We start from the raw sequence: 14,247 nt of genomic DNA, 5'->3' as shown, positions 1-14,247 counted from the left end.
AGAAGAGATGAGAGAATTTCAGGGCTTTTTGATATGATAGAAGTAATAGATTTATCAATCAAAGAAATCATTAAATTTAAAAAGTTCCAGCCACAAAACATCCAGGAAATCTTGGACACCATGAAAAGGCCAAACCTAAGAATAACAGGAATAGAAGAAGAATCCCTGCTCATAGGCCCAAAATATATTTTTTAAAGAAAATCACAGGACAAAAATTTTCTGACCTAAATAAGGATAAATCTATAAAGGCACGAGAAGCATAAAGAATACCAAATAGACTACACCAGAAAAGAAAAACCCCCTCGCACAAAATATCAAAACACTAAATGTGTGGAACAAGGAAAGGGTGTTAAAAGTTACAAGGAGAAATGTCAAGTAGCATCTAAAGGCTGATCTATTAGAATTACATACAGATTCTCCATGGAAACTCTAAAAGCCAGAAGGGTCTGGACAGATGTTCTGTAGACTCTAAGAGACCACAGATACCAACCCAGAAAATTCTATATCCAGCAAAACATTCAATCACTATATATGAGAAAATGAGATATTCCATGACAAAATTAATTTAAACAGTATCTATTCACAAATCCATCCATACATAAAGGAAAACTACAACCCAAGGAGGTTAACTTCACCCATAAAAACACCGGCAATGTCCTTGCTGGAGGAAGTGTGTCACTGTAGAGGCAGATTTTTTGGTCCCATATATACTGAAGTGATGCCCAGTGACACAGACCACTTCCTATTCCATGTGAGTCAAGATGTAAGAGCTCTCCATCTCAGTTTGCAGTACACTATGTCTTACATTTCTAATGGACTAAACCTCTGAACTGTATGTGAACCACCACAACTAAATGTTTTCCTTTATAAGAGTTGCCAAGATCACGATGTCTCTTCACAGCAATAGAAACCCTAAGACATATACCTACTACAATCCTCTCTTATGCTCTTCTCACTCCCATTGACCTTCTTCTTTCTAACTAGTCCTCCTTCTACTTTGATGTGTGTGTGTTTCATTGACTTTTTTTTAGGATTGCTTACAGGAGCATGGGTGAAGGGTTCTTTAATAGAGTATAGCCACTTTAACAGTGTCTACACCACAAACTACTGAAGAAAATCTCTTTGTCTTCCCCAGAAATCATTAAACTGTATATAGGCTCTATGAGATGCTCTCCCTCCATGACAGGGTCTTCATGGGACCAATCTTTTGCAGGTCTTATAGCCATAGCTGTTTCTAGTTCAAGTACAGTGGTCATGTCATCCCTGGAAGATATCATTCTGTAACACTCCACCCACTCCTGTAGTTTTTAAATTCTTTCTGCCCCCTCTTTATGATGTTGCATGAGCCTCAAAGAAGGTTGTATAGGTTCCATTTATGGATGAGCACTCATTAGTTATTCTCCTCACTTTAACTAATCATCAGTCTCTTCAGTTACCAAGGCCCAGGGTAAAAAACAAAAGAAAGAATTAGAAAAAACTTCTCTGATGAAACATGACTGCAGCACTAATGTATGATGCTATAGCCATAAATATAAATATTCAGAAGGTAATAAGAGAAGCAGATCATGACCATTTAGCAACACATTAGGAGTTTTCCTGCTAGACCCCAATGTCCTCTTTATCCTCAGGATCTGGACCAGGTTTCAGTACCAGACATGAATTTCTTCCAGCTACCAAGTAGAGAGAGGGAAAGGCAAGGCTCAGCGGCTCTCAGCTCCACCTGCCTTTTATTCAGTCTGGGACTCTAATCCATGGTTTCATAACAACACAGGATTTTACATTTCCATTAATACTCCCTGGAGAAGCCATTATAGGCACACTCAAAGGTGTGCCTGATTGATTCCATAACAAACAGCTATTTATTTATCTGAGTGCACTGGCACATTTGTGTGCATGCTGCAGAACCAGATTCTTTCTCTACCATTCTACACCTTTCCTTCCAAGCAGGATCTCTCACTGAACCCAGGATGAATTTTCTCAACCACTTCTGTTCCCAGTCCCTAGACCCAAAATAATCACACAGAAACTATATTATTTGCAATACTGTTTGGCTAACAGCTTAAGCGTATTGCTAGCTAGCTCTCATATCTTAAATTAGCCCATTTCTATTAATCTGTGTGTCGTCATGTGCTGGTGGCCTACCGGTATGGTTTCATCTGGTGTCTGTCTCCTGTGGTCGCTCCATGGCAACCTACTCTTTCCTCCTCTATCTGCTTGGGATTCCCGTCTTGCCCTATTCCACTAAGTCACTGGCCAAAGAGTTTTATTTATTAACTAATAAAAGCAACACATAGACAGAAGGACTTTCCACACCACACTTCCTATAGCCTCCCAGACATAAATGGTCCTGTAAGGATTAGGGTATATATAGGAAGTATGAAGTTAACTGAAGGAAAGTCTCTAGGACCAACTCTATATCTATCCAGAAAAAGTCATGAAACAGATGCAATTCCTATAAAAATCCCAAATGGCAATTTTCTCAGAAATGGAAAAAATCATAAAACTTTGTATGTAAAGGAGAAGTATGGAAATACAGGAAAAATCTAACAGACTGGAGAAGGGAGAAGAGTCCCTCACCCAGAAATCTAGATGAAGCTCACACTAACAAAAAGAAAAAAAAAACTGGAGGCTATACTAATCAAACCAGAGGATGCGGTATATAGGCACTTACTAATGGGAGAAAGCAGGGAGTCAAGAAATAAACTCTTACAATGAGATGTGTTTTTGACAAAGGTGCCAAGAATACACAAAGGAGTAATGTCAGCCTATTCCTTAAACAGTGCAGAGAAACCTAGACCCCCACATGCAGAAGAGCAATGGTATGGGAAGCTATTCTGTCTATGTGTTGCACTTATTGGTTAATGAATAAATCTGTTTGACCAGTGGCTTAGCAGAATAGGGAAAGGCGGGAGTTCCAAGCAGATAGAGAAGAGACAGTAGGTGGAGTTAGAGAGGCGTCATGGAGCTTCGAGAGAAGAAAGACGCAAGTTGCCAGCTGGAACCTTGCCCATAGACCATGAGCCTCATGGTAAAATATAAAATAATAGAAATGGGTTAAGTTACAATATAAGAGTTAGCCAGAAAAATGCTCAAGCTATTGGGCAAACAATATTGCAAATAACATAGTTTCTGTGTGATTATTTTGTAGTCTGGGCAGCTGCGAACGAACAAGTGGCCTTCCACAACAAATTGATGCCCAAAGTCCACCTAGCCAGGAACAAACTAACAGCTTTCCCCAACAGAAAAGAGGTGGTCCTCATATCATTCTATATGACATCAACACAAGGGATTAGATATTTAAATGCATCTTCTGAAAGTACAAAACCAGAAAAAGGTGGAAATCTCTTGAGACGTGCTTTTTTTTTCATTTTGTCAAACTATTTTTTTTAATCTTTAAGTAATTTTTTTTTATTGAAAAAAAAATTTTCCGCCTCCTCCCCGCCTCCCATTGCCCTCCCCCTCCTTCCGCCCCTCTCCCCCTGCCCCTACTCCTCTTCTCCTCCCTCTCCAGTCCCAGGAGCAGTCAGGGTTCCCTGCCCTGTGGAAAGTCCAAGGTCCTCCCCCCTCCATCCAGATCTAGGAAGGTGAACATCCAAACTGTCTAGGCTCCCACAAAGCCAGAACCTGAAGTAGGATCAAAACCCCGTACCATTGTCCTTGGCCTCTCGTCAGCTCTCATTGTCCGCCATGTTCAGAGAGTCCGGTTTTATCCTATGCTTTTTCAGTCACAGTCCAACTGGCCTTGGTGAGCTCCCAACAGATCGGCCCCACTGTCTCAGTGGGTGGGTGCACCCCTCGTGGTCCTGACTTCGTTGTACATGTTCTCCCTCCTCATTAGGACCTTGGGAGCTCAGTCCGGTGCTCCAGTGTGGGTCTCTGTCTCTATCTCCATCCATCGCTAGATGAAGGTTCTATGGTGATATGCAAGATATTCATCAGTATGGCTATAGGATAAGTTCATTTCAGGTTCCCTATCCTCAGGTGCCCAAGGAACTAACTGGGGACATTGCCCTGGGCATCTGGTAGCCACTCCAAGTTCAAGTCTCTTGCCAACCCTTAGGTGGCTCCATTAACTAAGATATGAGTTTCCCTGCTCCCCTATCCAACCTTCCTATATCCCCAATCATCCCGTTTCCCCAAGTTCCCCTCATCCTCTCCTTCACACTTTTCTCTCTCCATCTCCCCTTACCCCCATCCCACCTTACCCCCAAGATTCCAATTTTTTGCCCGGCAATCTTGTCTATTTCCCATAGCCAGGAGGATAACTATATGTTTTTCCTTGGGTTTGCCCTCTTATTTAGCTTCTTTAGGACCACAAATTATAGACTCAGTGGCCCCCTATCCATGGCTAGAAACCAATTATGAGTGAGTACATCCCATGATCTTCTTTTTGGGTCTGGGTTACCTCACTCAGGATAGTATTTTCTATTTCCATCCATTTGCATGCAAAATTCGAGAAGTCATTGTTTTTTACCGCAGAGTAGTACTCTAATGTGTATATATTCCACACTTTCTTCATCCATTCTTCCATTGAAGGACACCTAGGATGCTTCCAGGTTCTGGCTATTACAAATAATGCTGCTATGAACATAGTTGAACAAATGTTTTTGTCATATGATAAGGGATCTCTTGGGTATATTCCCAAGAGTGGTATTGCTGGGTCCAGGGGTAGGTTGATCCCAATTTTTCTGAGAAACCGCCACACTGATTTCCAAAGTGGTTGCACAAGTTTGCAGTCCCACCAGCAATGGATGAGGGTACCCCTTTCTCCACAACCTCACCAGCAAAGGCTATCCTTGGTCAAATGGTGCTGGCACAACTGGATGTCAACCTGTAGAAGAATGAAAATAGACCCATATCTATCACGCACAAAACTCAAGTCCAAATGGATCAAAGACCTCAATATCAATCTGAACACACTCAACCTGATAGAAAAGAAAATGGGAAGTACCCTACAACATATGAGCACAGGAGATCGCTTCCTATGTATAACCCCAGCAGCACAGACATTAAGGGCAACATTGAATAAATGGGACCTCCTGAAACTGAGAAGCTTCTGTAAAGCAAAGGACACTGTCACTAAGACAAAAAGGCACCCTACTGACTGGGAGAAGATCTTCACCAACCCCGCAACAGACAAAGGTCTGATCTCCACAATATATAAAGAACTCAAGAAACTAGATGTTAAAATGATAATTAACCCAATTAAAAAATGGGGCACTGAACTGAACAGAGAATTCTCAACAGAAGAAGTTCAAATGGCCAAAAGATACTTAAGGTCATGCTCAACCTCCTTAGCAATCAGAGAAATGCAAATCAAAACAACTTTGAGATATCATCTTACACCTGTCAGAATGGCTAAAATCAGAGACGTGCTTTTTTTAAAAAAAAAAAAAAAGAAAAAAAAAGATGAGGCAAAAATATCCCACTGAGATCAGTTCCAAACTCTAGCTGTTCCCCTTCCTGTTCTCCCTCCTTCTCGGGCATCAGTGCTGACTAAGAGACTTCTGCTGGGAAGATTAGAGCACACAGATCTTGATGAGGGAAGGTGGGGAACTAAGAAGCCCAAATCCTCACCTTTACAATTTCAAGATAAATTCTGGGTTCTACCCAGTTCCTGAATCCTTGCCATGTAAAGCACATAATATGGAACTTCCTGTCAGCCCCATGAGAAATCAGAAAATTCCCTTGTTTGGGGTACCCTCTGAAGCTTCTTTCCCTTTAGACTCTGATCATCTCCATTATGTTGGGGGCTTTCTCTCCTAATGAACCTCCTTTCCAGGTTTTTTAAAGGAATCTCTCCCTTCAGGACCCTGTAATGTTGTCCGTGTTGTGACGTTATATCTCCACTACTGCTCAGCCACCTAAGGGCCAACCATGCCCTCCCCCTAGCCCACGAGTCTCACTCTCCTACTAAAGCTTTTCCTGAAGAATATTTGGTTTTCCTTTCCTCTTCCCTGGAATGGGCAGACCTGCATTTCTCTGTCACAGCAAGATTGCCTCAAGCTTCAAAGCTTCTTTCTGCAAAGAAAACAATTGGTGGCATAAAATGGATGAAAATTCAGCCCAGTCAGTATCTTTTTTCCCATTTTCAGGGAATCTAATCCACAGCTTGAGTTCTGAAAGTAGTTTCTGGTTTTAATAACCATGGAAAAGGAGTCGAGCTGGATGGTGGTGGCACATGCCTTAAATCTCAGCACTCAGGAGGCAGAGGCAGGTGGACCTCTGAGCTCTGTGAGTTCAAGGCCAGCCTAGTCCACAGAGTAAGTTCCAGGGCTGCCAGGGCTACAAAGAGAATCCCGGTCTGGAGAACAAACAAATAGATGTAGTCTCACTTCTGAAGAAATAGGAATATCATTTTTTTTTAAGGAAATACCTTCAGCATCTTACTTAGAGATGATCTCCATCCTAGGGAAGCTTATTAAATGGGTGACAATTGCTATTTAGTGAAAGAAAGTGTGCAGCTCATCAGAAAATTTGAAAACTATTTTTATTAGTTTAAGTTATAGAAAGTGGTAGGTTTTATTGATACTTCCACACACGCATATATCTGTTTTCATTATAGTCACCCCAGTTTCTCTTTTTATACTCCAACCCAGATCCTTTCCTGTTTCCCTAGTAGCCTCCTTCTAATTCCCGGTCCCTACTATATCTTACATTCTGCACATAAAGGAAAACATGGACTACTTACCATTTTGAGTCTGACTAGTTCACTTAATATGATGATCTCCAGTCCCCCCCCCCTTTTTTCTTTACAAACAACATGTGCTCATAATGTATGTGTATGTGTCTTTTCCTCCACTCATTCACTGATGGGCATAGAGGCTATTTCATAAGTCGATAACTATGAGTAATGCTTCATGGGTGTGTAAGTATCTTGACATCCTCTGACTTCAGTTCCTGGATATCCCTTTGGTTGAATTCTAGGATCATTCTGTTTTCAGTATCTAAAGAACCTTCCATACTAATTACCATAGTGGCTGAATTGACTTGTCTTCATTTCAGTGATGTAATAAAGTTCTCTCCCCAACCCCATCCTTGCCAGCATTCTTACTCTTGATGATAGCCATTCTGACTTAGATGAGATGGAATTCCAGTATAGTTTTGTCTTGCATTTATTTTCCTGACAGCTAAGGTTGTTGAATATTTTCGTATATTAATTGGCCATTTATACTATTTTTCCACTTAAAAGATGTTCTTTTAGATTTCCATTTTTAAAAAAAGTATGTGGGTGGTTCCCCAGACTTTTGAGTCTATGGGGACCATAATCAAGTAGGATCCACTAACCAAACCTGTGCCTTAATCAGCTATGTCCTTCAAACTTGGGTCTGTGAAGGTCACAATCAAGTAGGAGCCACTGCTTAACCCAGGCCTGAATTAGTGATGAACACAACAAAACCGAGCACGGGCAGGGGATTCTACCCCTGGGCCACAGTGAACTTCTTCCAAGCGACCACCCTATGCCATGTGGCCAGGGTGGCTGGATTGCAGCCTAAACTAAAGCACCAATCAGGCCCACCAGGTGTCATATGGTTTCCTTGCGATGAGGAAACATGATCCAGCCCACCATCATAGCAACCTGAGAGAGACAGGGAGACACATACACAGGCCTGGGGCTACCCACCCTGACCTCTGAAGAGAAAACGTGGGCCCACCTGGTACCTTGCAGCATCAGCCAGATGGGCACTATTAGAGTGACCAGAGGTATGGGATGATGTCTTATGGGGGGGGGGGGAGCCAGTGGGCACTATAAGAGTGAGCAGAGGTATGGGATGGTGGATGGTGTCTTATGGGAGAGAAAGAGATAGAGATAAAGATAGAGAGAGAGAGAGAGAGAGAGAGAGAGAGAGAGGAGGAAGAAGAAGAGGAAGAAGAAGAAGAAGAAGGAGGAGGAGGAGGAGGAGGGGAGGAGGAGGAGGAGGCGGAGGAGGAGGAGGAGGAGGAGGAGGAGGAGGAGGAGGAGGAAGAAGAAGAAGAAGAAGAAGAAGAAGAAGAAGAAGAAGAAGAAGAAGAAGAAGAAGAAGAAGAAGAAGAGAGGAGGAGGAGGAGGAGGAGGAGGAGGAGGAGGAGACAGAATTGCTCAAGTCCTGCGGACAGAGGCATATCTGCATAGCCAAGAGAGGAAGGGAGTGGGTTGAGATGGTGAGGGAGCTGACCCCTTGATCTGTGACAACACATAGGAAAGCAAGCCCGTGGGCAAGACAGCAGGGATGACTCTGTGATGAGAGCCCAGTTAAGCCAATGCAGAGAGTGTGAGCGTGGTGGATCTAGCCCCCAGCCCTCATCTGCCCCACAGCAGCATAGGCTAAGGGAGACGCCCACCCATCAATGCCTGGTGCAGGTGTGGTAGCAGGCCCTGTGGTCATAAAAATGGGAGAGCTGTCTATGACCCCAGCAGCTGCAACACTCAGGAGAGCAGGCCCTGTACCTTCCCTGGGCAACACAATTGAGTCAACCCTGTTGGTGGAGGTGTGGATGAGTCAGTTACGAAGTCGTGGATAGGGAGACTTGTCCTCATTTCTCATCTTTTATAAGAGGCATGGGTGCCAGGAGCAGTGCCCTCTCCCCCTGCCCATTAACACATGGGGCAGATTTTAAGAGCAGGAGAGCTCTGACCCTCAACAGCTGCGACATTTGGGAGAGCAAGCCCTGCACCTCACCAGGGTAGCACAATAGAGCCAATCCTCTTAATGCATGTGTGGGTGAGCCAGCCCCAAAATTGTGAGCATGGGAGAATGCTATTCCCATTACCCATCTGCCCTGTGGTGGCATAGATGGGGGAAAGCTGCCCTCTCCCCTCCCCTCCCCCATGCTCAGCAATGCCTAGGTCAGGTGGGAAAGCTACCCTGTGTTCATAAGAGTGGGGGAGCTGTGTCTGACTAGCACCAGCCCAACACTTAGGAGAACAGGCTCCGCCCCTCATGAGGGCAACACAATAGAGCCAACCCTTTTAGCAGAGGTGTGGGTGGGCCAGACCCAAAGATGTGAGCATGGGAGAGATGTCCCATTTCTCATCTGTCTTGTAGTGGCATGGGTGGGGGAATGAAGCCCTCCCCTACCCATCAAAGCCTAAGGCAAGTGGGAGAGCTGACCACCACCTGTTTTAACACTTGGAAGAGCAGGCCCTGTACCTCACCGGGGCCACACAATAGAGTCAACACAGTTAGTGCAGGTATGGATGAGTTAGCCTCAAAGACGTTAGCATGTGAGAACTGTCCCTATTCTCAGATGGTGGATCAACCCTACAGCTGTCCAGGCCCAGGCCCAGGCCCAGGGTTATGACTTGGTTTGCCCCAACATCCACCCCATCTATGTTCCGCTGGAGCATGTGAATGGATCAGACTTGTAGACCCAAAGCTGCAGGATTTTCACAACACAGGGTATTGGTGGAAAGTCAAGGGAGAATACTAGTGGGGCCCAGCATCCAATGTGTAGTGCAAGCCAGGGGCCTCAAGCCAGACCAGCGACTGACTGTAATGAAAACTTGCAAGTAGGGATGTGTGGACAATGGAGTACATGGCGTGACTTTCTGGATCGCACTACAGCTTCCCATGATGATATTTTTATTTCCCTCCCTTTTAATTTTTTTCATTTTATTTTCTTTATTTTTTTTCTCTTGAATTTTATTTGTTTGGGGTGTAGGGGCAGAAGGTGAATGGGAAGAGAATGGAAATGATTAGGATCAAGATACATGTTGTGAAAGACACATGGCATTAATTTTCAAAACTAAAAGCATGCATATATGGTGTACATATAGTCAATAATACATAATTTCTCTCCTAAGAGGGCATTCCATGAAGCTGAGAAATTAAACTTAAGCTGCAGTCTGTCTTTGCCTCTTGAGTGTTGTGATTAAAGGTGCTTGACAGTGTGCTCAGGGAAAATGTTCCTAATTTTTAAAAACACATCTACCAGGCTTACAGGTTAAGTCTATCATGATCATGGAGGGAAACAGGCAGACATGGGAGCTGAGAGTCCTGCATCTTGACTCAGAGGCAACAGAGGAGAAGAGGTGCAAGGATTTCAATTGTTTCCAGTTATCGAGCAGAGAGATGCACAAGAAAATCTGCTTAAAATACATACTCCTATATCATTTAAGTTACTCAAAGAATTAAAAACTGCTTGTGCTCAGTACGGTGCCACGGCACCCTTTACCCAGACACTGGTGAAAAACATAGCTGTAAAAGCTCTACCACCAGCAGATTGGAAGCAGATAGCCAAGGCTTGCCTGTCAGGAGGAGACTATCTATTGTGGAAAACTAAATTTACAGAACAGTGTCAGGCCACAGCCGAGAAAAACAGGACTCAGCAGATTCCTATTTCATACGAGATGCTAGCAGGTGAAGGACCCTATACGGGAGCAAATCAGCAGTTAAAATATGATATAGTAGCTTATGTCCAGATCAGTACAGCGGCCAAGAAGGCCTGAAATAAGCTTCCATCGTCAAAAGAGCAGACGAGGAGTTGTCTAGCATAAGACAGGGACCAGATGAGCTATTTCAGGATTTCGTTTCCAGACTAACGCAGGCATCTAATAGGTTGATTGGAGACTCAGAAGCAGCACAGATAATAATTAAGCAGTTAGCTTTTGAGAACGCCAATGCTATATGCAAGGCTATAAGGCCTTTTTAAAAAACAGGGCAGTGTTGCAGATTATATCCGAATCTGCTCGGATATTGGCCAATCATATACACAAGGAATGGCATTAGCGGCTGCTTTACAGGGAAAGACAATTAATGATGTCTTATCCCAGCAGGGAGACCTAGCCCCAGGAAGAGCGCAGCTACAGAAATGCCTGGAGGCTGTTTTGGATGTGGTCTTATGGGACATCAAATCAGACGATGTCCTGATAGGAGAACAAGCCCTAGAACTAGGAGAGAACCAGGATTGTGTAGGAGATGCAAAAGAGGGAAGCATTGGTCCAGTGAGTGTAGATCAAAAAGAGATGATCTCGGAAATCCTCTTTCGGGAAACGGATTCAGGGGCCAGCCTCAGGCCCCGCGACAAATTTATGGGGCAATCCAGCAATCTGCACACCAACAAGGAGATATATACAGGACCTTTTCAGAGCCACACCAGGGAGTGCAGGGCTTGACCTCAGTTCAGCCATTTACACGGTTATAACGCCTGAAATGGGGATGCAAGCTCTCCCCACAGGGATCTATGGGCCTTTACCAAAAGGTACTGTAGGATTACTGCTAGGAAGAAGTAGCTCAACCATGCAAGGGATCTTAGTGGCTCCTGGAGTCATAGATGCTGACTTTGAGGGAGAGATCAAGATAATGGTTCATTCACCTAAGGGAGTTTCTGTAGTAAAGGCAGATCAGAGGCTTGCACAATTAATCTTACTTCCAGCTGTGCAAACCAATAATCAGAGTATAAAGAAAAAGAGAGGAGAAGATGGATTTGGTTCATCTGATGCATTTTGGATACAGACTATAAGTCCTCAGAGACCAGAACTCACTTTGTTTATAAATGGAAAAAGATTTTCTGGCCTCCTGGATACTGGCGCGGATACTTCCGTCATAACCGCCAGTCAGTGGCCTTCTAAGTGGCCAAAACCAGAGACTATTACACAGTTACAAGGAATTGGTCAGACTAGAAATCCTGAACAGAGTAGCAATGAACTGCATTGGAAGGATGAGGAAGGACATGAAGGAACTTTTAAGCCGTATATTATTCCCCATTTACCTGTGAACTTATGGGGCAGAGATGTCATGTCCAGAATGGGAGTATATTTATACTCTCCCAGCACGGCTGTTACTAATCAGATGTTTCAACAAGGATTATTACCTAATCAAGGTTTAGGCAAAAATAATAAGGGAAAGGTAGATCCTGTCGTATCAGACGGTAGACCTTCTAGAGCAGGATTAGGGTATTTTTAGGAGAGGTCACTGAAAGACCTGCACTCCATGCAGACCCGATAATATGAAAAAGTGATGAACCTGTATGGGTGAGTCAGTGGCCTCTAACAGAAGAAAAATTGCAAGCTGCCCAGCGGTTAGTGCAGGAACAGCTGGATAGTGGACATATTTCACCATCTAATTCTCCATGGAATTCTCCAATTTTTGTTATTAAAAAGAAATCGGGAAAGTGGAGATTAATTCAGGATTTAAGAGAGGTCAATGCAACCATGGAACCAATGGGCTCTTTACAACCAGGGTTGCCGTCCCCGGCAGCCATTCCAAAAGGCATGCATAAGATTATCTTAGACTTGAAAGATTGTTATTATACAATTCCGCTAGCTCCACAAGATTGTCAAAGATTTACTTTTAGCATTCCTTCAGTTAATTTTAAAGAGCCAATGAGGAGGTATCAATGGAATGTCTTACCCCAGGGTATGTTAAATAGTGCTATGTTATGCCAAAAATTCATAGCCCAAGCTATACAGGAGGTTAGAAATCAATTTCCACAGGTTTACGCAATCCATTACACAGACGACATCTTGCTGGCTCATAAAAATAAAGATACTTTACTAGAGACATATGCATTGTTACAGCAGTGTCTAAGCCATGCAGGTTTAGTTACTGCTCCTGAGAAAATACAGAGGCACCCGCCTTTTCAATATCTAGGTCATATATTATACCCCAAAGAAATTAAGCCTCAAAAGGTAAAAATCAAAAAGGATGACCTAAAAACTCTTAATGATTTTCAAAGGTTATTAGAAAATATACAGTGGCTAAGACCTTATTTGAGGTTTCCTACAGGAGCCCTTGAGCCTTTAAGTGAAATACTTAAAGGAGACAGTGATCCAAATTCTAGCAGGCAGCTTTCAGAAGCCGCCAGACTCTCTCACAGATAGAGCAGGCTATACAAAAACAACAGGTGTGCTATATTGATTATAGCCAGACATAACAAGCGTGTATTTTACCTACAAGGCTAACTCCTACAGCAGTCTTATGGCAGAACGGACCACTTTTATGGGTTCATCTGCCTGTATCACCAGCAAAAGTATTAAATCCTTATTTTAAAGCAGTAGCATGCTTAGCTCAAAAGAGCAAAATGGAATCTAAAAAATATTTTGGCAAAAAACCAGCTGTAATCAATGTGCCTTACACTAAGCAACAAATTAAATGGTTATTTCAAAATAGTGACTCATGGGCAATTGCGTTTGCTCAGTTTCAAGGTCAGATTAATAATCTTTTCCCAGCTGACCAGTTACTGCAGTTTACACAACAGCATTCATTCATTTTTCCTAAAATAGTAGCAAAGAATCCCTTAAAGGATGCTTTGTTGATTTTCACTGATGGCTCATCTAATGGAAAAGCTGCTTATGTTGTCAATGGCAAAGGACACGTGGTACAGACAGAACCAGCTTCAGCTCAAATAGCTGAACTGCGGGCTGTAGCTCTGGTATTTAAAAATTTTGATAATAAGGCTTTTAATTTATATACTGATAGCCGGTATATTTATAAAACATTAAGGATCCTAAAAACAGTATCATATATAGCAACTAGCAATAAACAAGTTAAAATATTGTTTCAACAGATTCAGAAAGCCATACAATGTAAAAAGTTACCATGTTTTGTGGGACATATCAGAGCGCATTCAAGTCTTCCTGGTCCGTTAGCTAAAGGTAATGCTCTAGCTGACAAACTTACAAAAATAATTGCCATATCTCAGGTTGAACTTGCACAGCAATCACATGCTTTACATCATCAAAACAGCTTAAGTTTAAGAAAACAATTTAAGCTGACCAGAGAAGCTGCTCGGCAAATTGTTAAACAGTGTGAAAGATGCCCACAATATCTACCTGTGCCTCATTTGGGGGTAAATCCCCGGGGACTTCTTCCTAACCATATATGGCAAATGGATATAACTCACATTACTGAGTTTGGAAAATTGAGATATATACATGTGACAATTGATACTTACTCAGGATTTATAATGGCCACAGCACAAACTGGGGAAGCTGCCAAGCATGTAATAACTCATTGCTTAAAATGCTTTTCATGCATGGGAACCCCAAAGGTAATAAAGACGGACAATGGATCCGATATGTTAACAAAGCTTTTCAAAGATTTTGTGCTCAATGGAATATCGTTCATAAGACTGGTATTCCATATAATCCTCAAGGACAAGGAATTGTGGAGCGTGCACATGGCTCCTTGAAAACACAACTCCAAAAAATAAAGACAGGGGAGTTGTATCCTCAGACGCCACACAATGCCTTAAATCATGCATTGTTTACGCTAAACTTTCTAAATACAGATGTCCATGAGCAATCAGCCGCGGACAGATTGTGGC

Source organism: Chionomys nivalis, chromosome 10, assembly GCF_950005125.1.
Source record: "Chionomys nivalis chromosome 10, mChiNiv1.1, whole genome shotgun sequence".
Taxonomy (NCBI): Eukaryota; Metazoa; Chordata; class Mammalia; order Rodentia; family Cricetidae; genus Chionomys; species Chionomys nivalis.
Note: the sequence above shows the minus strand (reverse complement) of the source record.